Source organism: Dreissena polymorpha, chromosome 5 (assembly GCF_020536995.1).
Source record: "Dreissena polymorpha isolate Duluth1 chromosome 5, UMN_Dpol_1.0, whole genome shotgun sequence".
NCBI classification, from domain to species: domain Eukaryota; kingdom Metazoa; phylum Mollusca; class Bivalvia; order Myida; family Dreissenidae; genus Dreissena; species Dreissena polymorpha.
In genome coordinates, this window is record NC_068359.1 from 91,476,993 (window position 1) to 91,490,542 (window position 13,550).

Below are 13,550 nucleotides of genomic sequence, written 5' to 3' on the forward strand. Positions count from 1 at the left end.
TGGTACTATGTATTGAATTACCGTTCCCCATTCATTGAGCTATCCCGGGAAATATATTGAAACTGATATTGCCAAAAGTATCATTACTTAAAACGTGCAAGAATGTTATACAACGCAATTGACTGTGGTGTTTTTGCACATAAATACATTAAAGTGAAATTAGTCACACCCATAAATGCAATAGGGTTTATAACGCATGAACAGTAGTTCAATATCAGAATCTAGGAAATATTTATAATAATATGTATTTAATACATAGTAAAACTAATTGATATGTACATAGGTTTGTGGCGAAATGATTAAAATGTAAAAAGTTCATTAATTTTATACAAAGAATTGAAACATATAAATATTCCTAAACACTAACGTAAATGTAGTATACGTAGCTCAAAAGATATTGAAGACGAGTATCATTTCGTAATTGTATGTCCTCTTTGTCATCATTCTCTTGCCCGGTTTGGCCGTTTTGGGGAAATGAGGGACGACGATACAGAAATCATCCTCCAGTCAGGTCTGTTGTGAGTTGCTGAGAGCAATTCATCTATGGAAATGGATGTCCGCTATTTTACATTGTCTATCATTTATTCTGACGGCCTCGACATCGACCTCCCTAAGGGGTGCCCTGGAGTCTTGCACACACAGTCGTCTTGACGTGTCCAAAACAAGCCAGCTTTCGTCGTTTGACGGTCACCAGTAGGGGCTATTGTGGACCAACCAGTGTTGTAGTCATGTTCCGGTCGTACTCGTTGGTCTTGTGCTGTAGGAGATGCGGAGCAGTCTTCGGAGACATTTATGTTCAAATGCCCGTATCCTGCGTTCTGTGTCCACGTGAAGCGTCCAGGTCTCGCAGCCGTAGAGTAGGATGAAGACTACGAGAGACTTGTAGCCTGGACTTGGTGAGGAAGCTGATGGAACTGCTTGCCCACAACCTGCTAAGTCTGGACATCGCTGTTGGTGAGATCTTGAAGTTCACTGCAGGTGCCACCCATTAGGTCAGTATCATCATCGAATCTCAAGTTGAAGGTGGGTCTTCCATCGATGGAGATAGATATGTTGTGGTAATGGAGAGTCTCCTGCATTATCTGATCAAGGTAAAGGTTGAACAGGACGGGAAAAAGCAGACATCCCTGACGGGTACCCACTGATGTCCTGAAGAAGTCCCCCTACTGTTCATTGAGAAGTTCTGCGCTACTGGCGTTTTCTTGAATGACTTGCACCAGCCCATCGCCAATAATGAAGCCTCTCATGACATGTCATAGGCCATCATGCCACACGCGGTTTAAAGTTTTCTTTACATCAATGAAGTTGTGGAAGAGCTCACGTTGCTGTCCTCTTTATACCGATAATAGAAAAAGGTTTATCGACACATTCTATTATAACCGACCTAGTATGCATAAATTTATACTTTTGTTATCAAATACTAACACTTAAGTTCTAACGAAACTCGCGATATTTTATAATCAAAGTACTCTAAGTACTGGTCGGGCAATTTTGCTCAAATCTTGTGGTCGTTAAAGCACTATACACCGTGATGCCAACCAATCACCTTTTTTGATAAAAACAGGTGGAAGTAAGAAAGGGTGACAGGCTGGCAACATTATAAGATTTAGCTATTGGGGTTAAATGTAAATGCTTCTTTTTAAATCAAGTCATTGTCCTATTTGTCAATTGATAGCTAAATTGCGAAGATATAATACACTTACCCAATTCCAAACTTGACATAGATTTGATAAAGACAAGCATTGCAGTAATTTCTAATTAGTACAGACAGGTTTATGGATCGTTCTTGCCAAAGTACACGGGCCTCCGTGTGTGTCAAATTATAAAGTAAATCCATTCAGTATCAAGTAAGATACGGCAAAACTTAGTTTTTGAGCAATCGGATACTAAAGGTCAATGTCAACTAGGGTTCGAGGTAAAAAATGTCAACCCAGTTCCAAACTTGACATAAATTTGATAAAGACAATCATTGCAGTAATTTCTAATTAGTACAGTAAGGTTTGTTGATCGTTCTTGTCTAAGTACACGGGCCTCCGTGTGTGTCAAAGTATAAAGTTAATCCATTCAGTATTAAGATACGGCAAATGTTAGTTTTTGAGCAATTGGATACTAAAGGTAAACCAGGGGTCAAGCTAAAAAAGTCAACAGAAAGGTCTTGTCCAAAGGGGTGTTCTGTCCAAGAATTAAGTGAATCCATTTAATAATAGGGAAAAAAAAGTATCATCCTACATGATATTCGAACCCACGACCCCGTGTTTACCAGTATCGTGCTCTACCGACTGATCTAGCAGAGCGGACACATTCGTCTCCGCATAATGTATTATTTAAAAAAAAATCAAACAATTTCCGATAGCTTTGGCATCTTCTGATTGGTCAATTTTGCAACGGAAAATACCGATGTACTTCGTCACAGTGTTTTTTGTGGCGCATTAATACTTATACCGTGCGATCGGAGCTATTTTGTTTGCGAATGCAGAATCTGGAGATGCAAAGTGGTTGGTTGCAGTTGGTCGTCGGTATATGTATATTATGTTACCTATGGGGCGAATTGCAGAAGGCAATCGCCTCAAAAATGCTTTAAAATGAGAACTGAGGCATTGAATGCAAACGTGGAGTTATATTATGCCCTTATTGCATTTTTAACACATTGTTTTATACTATTTTGGTAACTTTCGCATTACTACGCATGTTGGTATTGCTTATATTTTGTCAGTTTTGTATATATAAAATGATGAGATGGACTGTTCAAGCTATATGAATAAACTTTATGTTATGTTCTGTTCAGTAAGTTCCGATAATAAGTGTTTTATATTGGCAGTTTGTTTTATTTTTTTTCATTTTGAGTTTTTTTTTTAATTCTTATAAGAGTAGCTATTATGCATCAGTTCATCAAATCATTTGTAGCTGATATTGCAGATGTACAAACGCTTCTAGCGCATCTGTAAACTTCAATGGTTTACCAGTTGTGCGAACTTGTTCACGTTTTATCAATCAAAATACGTGCACATAATAAGCCAGTGATACATCGTTGGTATCCCGAAAAAGGATGGGGAAATCGCGTGAGTTATGGATCTTTTTTTGCCATGAAAACCTATCAGCGACCCAAGGCTAAAGTTGCTATCAGTTCAAATGACATCTCTTTGTTTGCTTCACAATCTATTGCTCAAGCCGTCATCCAAATCATCAAACGAATACACGGATCGAATATCAGTCGTCAATGGACCACTATTAAAGCTATGTATCCACGTGGACGTATTGATGTACACTTAGAATTTAACCCATTTTTGCCTAGTGGATTCTCCCATCCTTCTTCATTGGATCAATTTATTTCCAAAATTAGGGATGTCTAGTATATTTATTTCTATATTTAGAATATTTCTTACAAAAATGCCTTTAAGCAAACAGCGCAGACCCAGATGAGACGCCGCATCATGCGGCGTGTCATCTGGGTCTACGCTGTTTGCCAAGGCATTTTTTCTAGACGCTAGGCATAAATGGGTTAAGTGAAAATTTGAGCCTCGTTCTTTGGAAACTGGGCATAATGCACGTGCGTAAAGTGTCGTTACAGATTAGCCTGTTCGGTCCGCTCAGGCTTGTCTGGGACAACATTTTCCGCCTTAACTGGATTTTCGAAAAAGACCCCATTTAGACAAAAAAATCCATAAAAGCGGAAAGTATCGTCCCTGATTAGCCTGTGTGGACTGCATAGGCAAATATAAGAAGACACTTAACGCACATGCATTTAGCCCCGTTTTATCATGTACTATGATGAGGTTCATCTTACGAGGCTTATAAACATTTTGGCGCGAAGCTTGCATAGCGCTCGATTGTTTCATACCGAGCCTGATAAACCTCACGTTTATTCAAAATTCTATAAATATTTTTTTCTCACTATAAATAACGTAAATCATGCTTGTAAATATCTTAGAAATATCTCGATTTTTAGCATGTTATTTAATAAGAAGTTTTGGTACACACTGCGGGTCCTTATACAATGCAGACAGTAAAAAACCGAAACACTTCGGAAGTAACGTGTACCAGATTTTTTGCATAAAGCGGTCGATGCAATGGACAGGGGTTACCTTTCAACGTAATTGTAAAATGCAAACAAAATAAATAAGCATCTGATCACGGGAATCCCGCAAACAATCGTTTTGCTTATAGAAAACAATGTGGTTGTATGGGCCTATATATTGCCGCTTGCTGTAATTGTTGTGTTATCACTGCAACGCATACATTACAAATATTAAGTAAACCAAAAGGTTATCTAGCAATGAAGCAAACGAACTATTCGGTATACGCGACTTCTCGTAAGATGATAATTTTAAACGAATGCACCTTTAAATCTAACATGTAAATTTAATATGTAGACTGAGTCTTGTTCAAACATGACTAATGTTGCGGTTACCAGTGAGTCAGTCGCGCGATTCATGTCCGCACATAAGGCTCAGGGAACTACTATGTTGGATTTTCACCACATTGCCTCAATGTAAATAAACAAAGCAATAAACGGGTGTTTGTAAAGGATTTTAAATATATTTATTGATTCCCATGATGAAGTAAAGCATCGCGTGACGTTGGGGATTTTATGAACATCAACCGGATGCAAGCGTGTCTTCTGTTGCAAATTCCATTTCGACTTGCTGTTTTTGTGTTCATGTATCATTAATTATTTTCATTTCATGGTTTAATTAGTCCACTATTCCATCCGATACTGTGTTCTCGCGCGAAATCTTAGAAAAAAAAGTATGATGATGGTGTTGAAACTTTTCTCAGCAGCGTAATATTTTGCAAATGAACATATTGCTTGGACGTTCTGGTGATTTTTCATGTAGGTTTTGCAATTTTCTTACTAACATGACATATTCTAAGATTTATTATATTTATAATTGCAATCACCCCGCACATTAAAACACGCTCGATATGTTAACATTTTAAGCAGTTATGCAATACTCCCGTATTTCAGCGTTGCAGTCGATAATGTTCATCAGTAACAAATCAGTAAATTTGGCTGGCCTATTTCCATGAGTAACGTCACTGGCTTAAGGTCATTGTGTCAAAGCTCGAGTATTGGGGAATCACCAAAAAAGCGCTCACGGGTAAAAGTACTCTGTCTCCGTTTTTGGAGACTTTATGACTTAAAAATTTGGGTCACGAAGTTGAGTCATTATTCAATGTTCGAAAATTAAGATCTGTGCGAACTAATGATTTCTATCGGCGGATTTATCATTTTAGCACCATTCGCTTTTGACGCACCTATAGTTGCACAGAAGACAGAAAACCGCGATGCGTTTGAACCCCATTGTGACTCTCCTGCATTCAATGGCTTTTAACAGAGATCAATTGTTAGTAAAATTAATTGAATCGAATTTCGTTTAAACGAATTTCTTTTGTGGTGCGCTGTTGATTATGTATCATTTCAGCGCCCGAAATCCTAGCGTTGGAAAAGTGCCGTCTGTGCGACAACAAAGGTCGTCGTTTTAAAAAGGTTAAAAACACATGTTCATTGATAACTGTGCATGTGAACCCTTTTCCCAATTTCGCACCATTGGTGCAAAAAAGGTACCATGTGCCGTCTAATTTCAATGGCACATGGTACCTTTTTGCATGATTTGTAGTCACGTTTGTTCTCTGTGTGAAACCTTGAAGAAAAGTACATAATTCGAAATTAATAAACGACTTCGTCACTTTTATCATGTTATTAAACAAATGTATTTTCGCAACATTTAAACCTGCTTTTTAATATGTTCGACGTAATTTGACGCCATTTTTGCGGCGCGAACTCACATTAATAAACCACAACATCTTTCAATAACCGAAAGTTGATACTATTTGTTTGTTTAAAAATACCTAGCTTTTTAAAATTCAAGTTTTCAAGATAAGTGACAGACGCTCGTGACTTAGCAATCTACAAACAAACATTATTATGATTGGTCGCAGGGCGAAAACGACCACTACGTAATGGTTGTCATAGCACATCGTGACGTTTGTCATGGATATGTACATTTAGGTTGGAATGATATATTCATGAGCCTACTTCTGGGAAAACGGGGTTAAATGCATGTACGTAAAGTGTCAGCATTTTTACCTGAACTGAATTTTTCGCTAACAAGATACATCCGTTGAACGAAAATTCCATTAAAACGGAAAGTGACGCCCCAAATAAGTGTGTCGCCTGTGCGGACTGCACAGGCTAATCTGTGACGACACTTTACACAAAGACATTCAGCCCCCCAGTTTTCCCATAACGAGGCTCATATATATATATATATGGCAATACATACAGCTACCTGTTGAGCTCATATATATATATATATATATATAGGGAGAAAGGTGTGTGAACAACCAGATACACAGACATACAAACAGACATACATATTCCCATTTGAGACTTCGGCGAGTGCATTGTATATATATACATATATTCAGTTTGACACTGAAACATTCAGTTATGAAAGTATGGGAAATATTATACTACTCGATACTTAGTCTCCCATTACACAAAAACTCAACAGGTAGCTGTATGTATTGACAAGCAGTGTCCATTCGCGGATATGTTTGTAACTGCATGCTTTTTGCATAGCCCCACCTGACTTCGCCTCTGTACTTTAAGTTGCCATATTTTCTCAAATGCAAGGATATGACTGTCTTCACAGGTGCTTAGATGATTAAAATGCAAACCACATTCATTTATTATAAATTTTTGGACATTATAAAAGTACAATCGCAAAAAATACACTTATGCTAAATAGTTAACATAATATTTTTATGAACATATATATTAAGAATGAAGAGCCGAAAGCAGCATTCAAGCAAACGTGAAATTAAAACTAGAAATGGCGCGGCAGAGGCCGACGCGTATCCCCACGCCGAATGTTTGACCTAGGTGTGCCCCAGGGTTGGTAATGGGGCCATGCATAGCTGAGATTGACCGTATTGTCATAAGAGAAGTTCATCATCAATTAGAAGTGAATTGGTGTAGAAATGAAGAAGTTATAGTAAAAGGCAATTTTGGGTGGGTGTGACATATGTGGGCAGGGCGCCCCAGGGTTGGTAATTGTGCCATGCATAGTTGAGATTGACCGTATTGTCATAAGAGAGGTTCAGTATCAATTTGAAGTGAATCGGTGTAGAAATGAAGAAATTATAGTAAAAGGCAATTTTGGGTGGGTGTGGTCTATGTGGGCGGGGCGCCCCAGGGTTGGTAATGGGGCCATGCATAGTTGAGATTGACTGTATTGTCATAAGAGAAGTTCAATATCAATTTGAAGTGAATCGGTGTAGAAATGAAGAAATTATAGTAAAGGCAATTTTGGGTGGGTGTGGTCTATGTGGGCGGGGCCCCAGGGTTGGTTATGGGGCCATGCATAGTTGAGATTGACCCTAATGTCATAAGAGAAGTTCAGTATCAATTTGAAGTGAATCCGTGTAGAAATGAAAAAATTATAGTAAATGGAATTTTTTGGTGGGTGTGGCCTATGTGGGCGGGCGCCCCAGGGTTGGGATTGGGGCCATGCATAGTTGAGATTGACCCTAATGTCATAACAAAAGTTCAGTATCAATTTGAAGTGAATCCGTGTAGAAATGAAAAAATTATAGTAAATGGAAATTTTTGGTGGGTGTGGCCTATGTGGGCGGGGCGCCCCAGGGTTGGGAATGGGGCCATGCATGGTTGAGATTGACCGTATTGTCATAGGTGAGGTCCAGTATCAATTTGAAGTGAATCGGTGTAGAAATAAAGAAGTAAATGTAAAATAACCTAAAAAAATGAGTGATAATTTCTGACGCGGCCCCACCCCAACCCCTGTAACTTTTGACCCAGGGGTCAGATCAAAATTCCAAATAGTGCAGGGTCGCACATATGCTCATAGCTACCATGTGTGTAAATTTCAAGGTTCTAGTGCTTTTAGTGTAGGAGGAGATAGTGGCCAGGACGGACGGACAGACGGACGGACGGACGGACGGCGGAGATCACCACAATATCCCCACCTTTTTTTCAAAAAGCGTGGGGATAACAACAACAAAACTTAAACATAAGCTACTTGTGCATTCTACATTAAAATATGTTAACTAGTTGTTAATATGAGCCTTGTTCTGTGAAAACTGGGCATAATGCATGTACGTAAAGTGTCATCCCAGATTGGCCTGTGCAGTCCGCACAGGCTAATCAGGGACGACACTTTCCGCTTAAACTTGATTTTCGGTAAGGAGGTACTATCTTGAAACTAAAAATACCATAAAAGCTTAAAGTGTTGTTCCTGATTAGCCTGTGCGGACTGCACAGGCTTATCTGGGACGACACTTTACGCACATGCATTAAGCCCAGTTTTCTCAGAACGCGACTCATATTGCTACAATTTTGCTCAGAACGGTCGTAGGTGTATATTTAAATTTTGCAACAAAGCTGAAGTTTGATATCGCGCAATTTAACTTACATTGTTTTCAACATACTGGTTATTTTCATATAATTAGTGTACGCATATTTTGGTAAATGCATTGACAATCTTTCGTCCCTCGACCACGTAAAATACGTGACTTGGTATGTTTTAAGTTAAAATATTTTGCGTAGTTGGCAGGATAAAATAAATGTACATTTCACACTTGGAGAACGCGGGTATTTACCCAACTGATGTCATAATTCACACCGAGTGTTACTTTCATTTTTTATGTGCTGCCTATAAATAGTTACCTCAAATACGCAAACCAGGGCGGCGTTGATAGAGGTCTAAATAGTAGACCGCAAAAAGAAGACATGGTTTTGTAGCCTGAACGAAACAAAAGACTTAAAGTACATAAATTGAATTGAATCGGTTGTTTTTGTGCAAAGTTTGTAGCGTACAGTTAATTCTACGAGTTGCAAAATAGTGCTGATTTCAAATTTTGCCTTGTTTGCTTTGATAGTATTAGAAGAACTGTTTTAAAGTATGTCAATGCTTAATCCTGAAACTGTTATATCTTGTTCACATTTCTATCCCCTCTAAATAGTTTCGCGCCCAACCCTTGATATGCAGGTATAGAACTCATATATCAACATTATAACAGATTCAATCGTATAGCATCTTAAGCGTCGAACCATCGTGAACAGTTTATATTAACTTCATTGTGAAGAATGCTCCAAGAAACCGCGAAGTCTTTTACATTGTATAAAAATTAGAAGTTGATATGACATATGCAAGGGCCACGTTCTGGGAAAACGGGGTTTAATGCAGGTGTGTACATCAGGGACGACACTTAACGCATTTTTTTCTCGTTTAAATTAAGTCTGTTCTTGGTCAAAATTCAGTTTAGGTTGAAAGAGTTTTCCCTGACTAGCCTGTGCAAACAGCACAGGCTAATCTGGGACGACACTTTACGCACATAAGTATGTAACCTTTTCACAGAGCGAGGCTCACGTGTATTATGACGTCTGAAATCATATTAAATTTTTGGAATGTTCAATCTTGCATGTTTAAAAAAACACTACAATTGATCAGCGGTTTACGTATGTATTCTATATCGTTGGACATGTTGATTATCAACCTTCATCAGACACTAAGTACACACGACTTATAAAGTTATATAAGCACTAAATTTAAATGAACTAACCGATTTAATTGATAGATAAATGCGTTCAATCGAAAATTTATGCACAGACAAATCATTTTTGTCAGATGTCGTGACGAATAAATATTTATTAAAAAATAAATCGAGTGTTTAAAATGCGGAGCTCGATAGGCGGTCCGATAACTTATTGTGACATGATGAATCTTCTGTACTCAGGTGTAATTTGCGGTCACAGATTGAATCGCGCGATCGCAAAATTATCTCTCTGACTCACGCCTATCTAATTTTGCTCAGATGTAATATGACCATGTAAGTGCAGTGGTTGTTTCCCCAAAATTTGACGTAAAAATAGATCAATATTTTATGTAATTATAAAAATCAAGGCCACGTTATGCTAATGAACAATGAACGTTTTACACCTTATTGACATTGACAGATTACTAAACCCACGTGATTGCAGAAAAGGAATAATGACATAAGAAAGCACCTGTTGGCTTAATGCATAACATAAGATCTTAGCACAAATCTACGTGCGTATGTACCTAGTATTTCTTTTTTTTAAATCTTAACAGTAATGACATACAAATACCGTTACCAACCCTAAAATAACATAGTAAGAAATGTGAATTGTTTAATCACACGTGATTTACGGAAGACCTACTTAATTCATCCACCATCAACATTATTATCATCATCATCGTCATCATCACCATCATCATAGCAAATAACAGTCTTATTCCATGACCTATTTCCGTACTTTCGTATAGCAAAATAAATAATGAATTATTAATGTTTGCTTTCTAAATACGTTTTAAGTTACAGCCTGCCGCAACAGATCTCCAGTTATAACTTTTTTTCGCTGAAACCAGCCAGGACGAAACCTTCAACGAACCGTAGTTCACCGGCAAGAAAAGGTTCTCGTGCCAAAAGCACCATTCACACCTGATACTACAAACTTATGTTCCAGCGTCGCCAGCAGGTGTTAAATGGTGAAATGCGAACATCGTAATTCATCTATTATTTCACTGAAGGTAAGTTCGCATGGAAACTAATCGAATAATCGGTCCGTTCATTTGATATTGTGTTACCGGACCATAAGAGCTGTCACGCAAATTGTCGATCTGTTTTCGCGTTGCGTGCGAAGTTTTTTTCACCGTATCTTCTTCTGTTCACGTGCGGGTTATATTGTTTGTTATATAAACGACACACTACTATTGTTGTTCATCAGACAAACTAGATACAAAGGGGAAGAATTGTTTCGTCAGTCCTTTTTCTAGTAATCTGCTGCAGAGCGAATACATGTTTATGTAAGTGTTTGTGGCAAAACCAGTCTTTATCTTAATATATATATATATATATATATATATATATATATATATATATATATATATATATTTGCATGCATTTATCATCGTTCTATTACTACTTTTTAGATTTATTTTACGTTATAAGCTTTTATGTGTGTGCTGCCTTACTTAATTGTCCATACATGCAAATGTGTGGTTCGAGGGCATTTTCAGATCTTAACATAAACTTAAAAAGATGCATGTTCATTGATTAAAAAATTAAATGAAATGATCATAACAGAAAGTCTGGTCACGTTGACGCGACCTACGAATATTCAACAATAATTGGAAGTTTGAGGTATTTTGTGTTGATTAATCTATAACGCGACAGGTTATTGTCAAATATGATGGAATACTGGTAAATTTCTTTTTAAAGGGAAAAATCATTAAAGGTACCGCTTCCCTATTGGATTTTGTTTTATGAACGTAGATTATACAACTCCATCAGTTCTTAGAACTTGGCTGCACTCTTCCAACAGGTGTTCCTCAATTCCTGGAGGAGATCTATCATGTTGTTTACGATAATTGGTTCATTTATAGACATAGTTTAGGGTTCAAATTGGTATGATGAATTGCTAATACGTTCTTTTTATAGCAATATTTCAAAATTAAATAAATCATCAATTAATCATATAAACGTTCAGAAAAACACGTTGACTTTGACACAACGTATATATTCTGGAATTATATGCAAATACTCCATCACTTTGATATAGTTAAAAAAATTGTAGTTTAAACTTTAAAAAAATTAACTAACTCATACAAGGAATTGCACGTTTTATTGCGCATTTGTTAAAACTCAATTATAAACATAAGATACAAAGTTGTATCCAAACGTACTTTATTTCTTTGATTAGCTCGTTATTAAACGACTGTTCCACGTTCGTTTGTTTTTAGGACGCTTACGTGAATTTCTAACGAAACAATTGTTATTTTGTGAATAATTTACATGAATATAACGTGCAACAAAATACCAAAAATAAACATGCAATGAAATGTGTAGTTTTCCTATATATATATAGCATAAAAACGCTGACATCTGTCAAGCCATTAAGGAAGATAAATCTCACATGTTCAAGTTACTCGTAATTCGGCTAGCGTGTTTTAAACTTTCCCTTACCATATAAGTTCATGTCTGTGAAACTCGGGAGTTCCTGGCAACCTCTGCACGACAGACTTTACAAACGGATGTCGCCCACGCGCGCGCATGCAAACTGGAGCGAAGGAAATGACTTATCTTTCATAACTCATCAAAATGGTCGTTTATCAAACATGCAAAGATAATCGAGCGTTTCGCATTGGCGCAAACACGGATATGGTACGACACTGAACCAAAATGACCTTAATATACCTATAACTTACATCATGCTCAGCTGTCGTACATGTAGATAACTGCGTTTGAATAATGTTTAAATGGCCATTAACTCTTTCAGTGCTGGTACCGAATTTTGAAGGCCTTTGCAAACAGTTTGGATCCAGATGAGACGCCACAGAACGTGGCGTCTCATCCGGATCCAAACTGTTTGCTATTTTGATAGCATTCTTTGAAAAATAATAAAAGAAAATGCTTATTTTAGAAATTCAGCAGACGAAATTTTAGCAGACGACAAATTTCCCAGCATTCAAAGGGTTAAGTCATTATCACTTTTTAATTGCAAATATAAACAAAGTGAGAGAGTTCAGTTGCACCAGCAAGAGATAAACATTATAAAAGCATGTGGTAACGGCAAAACGCAGACTCTACAGATGAAGACAATGTCATTAACCCATTTATTCTTAGTGGACTCTCCCATCCTTCTAAATTGGATCAATTTATTTCCAAAATAGGGATGTCTAGTATATTTATTTCTATATTTAGAATAATTCTTACAGAAATTTCTTTAATCCAACAGCGCAGACCCTGATGATGCGGCGTCTCATCTGGGTCTACGCTGTTTGCCAAGGCCTTTTTTTAGACGCAAGGCATAAATGGGTTAAATTCGATGCGTTTAAAAATAACGTATGGTAAAATCAATATTTGTGTGTATGTATCACCAGTGCCCATAAAAAAACAAAACAAATATAACCTTGATATCAGGGGTATTGTTTTCTAACCACTTTAACTTACCCCGTCACAATTGTGTTGGCCTGTAAACGAGACTCTGGGAGGTCGGTTATCTAAATCAAACAGACGCGTGGGTTAAGACTCTCTCACAGTGGGTCGTGGGTCAAATGGCTCGGTGCTATTCCGGGGGACACTGTCAACTACCCCACGGCTAGAAAAGTGGAATTGTTACTGTCGGTCACGTTCGAACGGTGTGCTGTGTTCGAACTGTGCGATGTTAGTTTTGTGATATTGTGTTGTTAAAATTGCGGATGCAAACAATCACGTTTAAACTCCATATAATAGCTGTTGTGATATCTATAGCTTACAGTTAGTGGTTGCGACAAAACAAACGAACTTACCGGTAATGCAAATGAATTCTAAATATACATGCATTTCCATTGTTATACATATTAGTTTGTACCTGTTCGCCACATTATTGCTATAAATTAAATACATAAACCTGTTATGCGAACAGCGCTCGAATGGTTGGAATTGTTTCAGCATGAGGCTCGATATAATACATTTTACGTTGAATTTACGAAATATGATGCAATATGTACGTCACTTGTAATCAG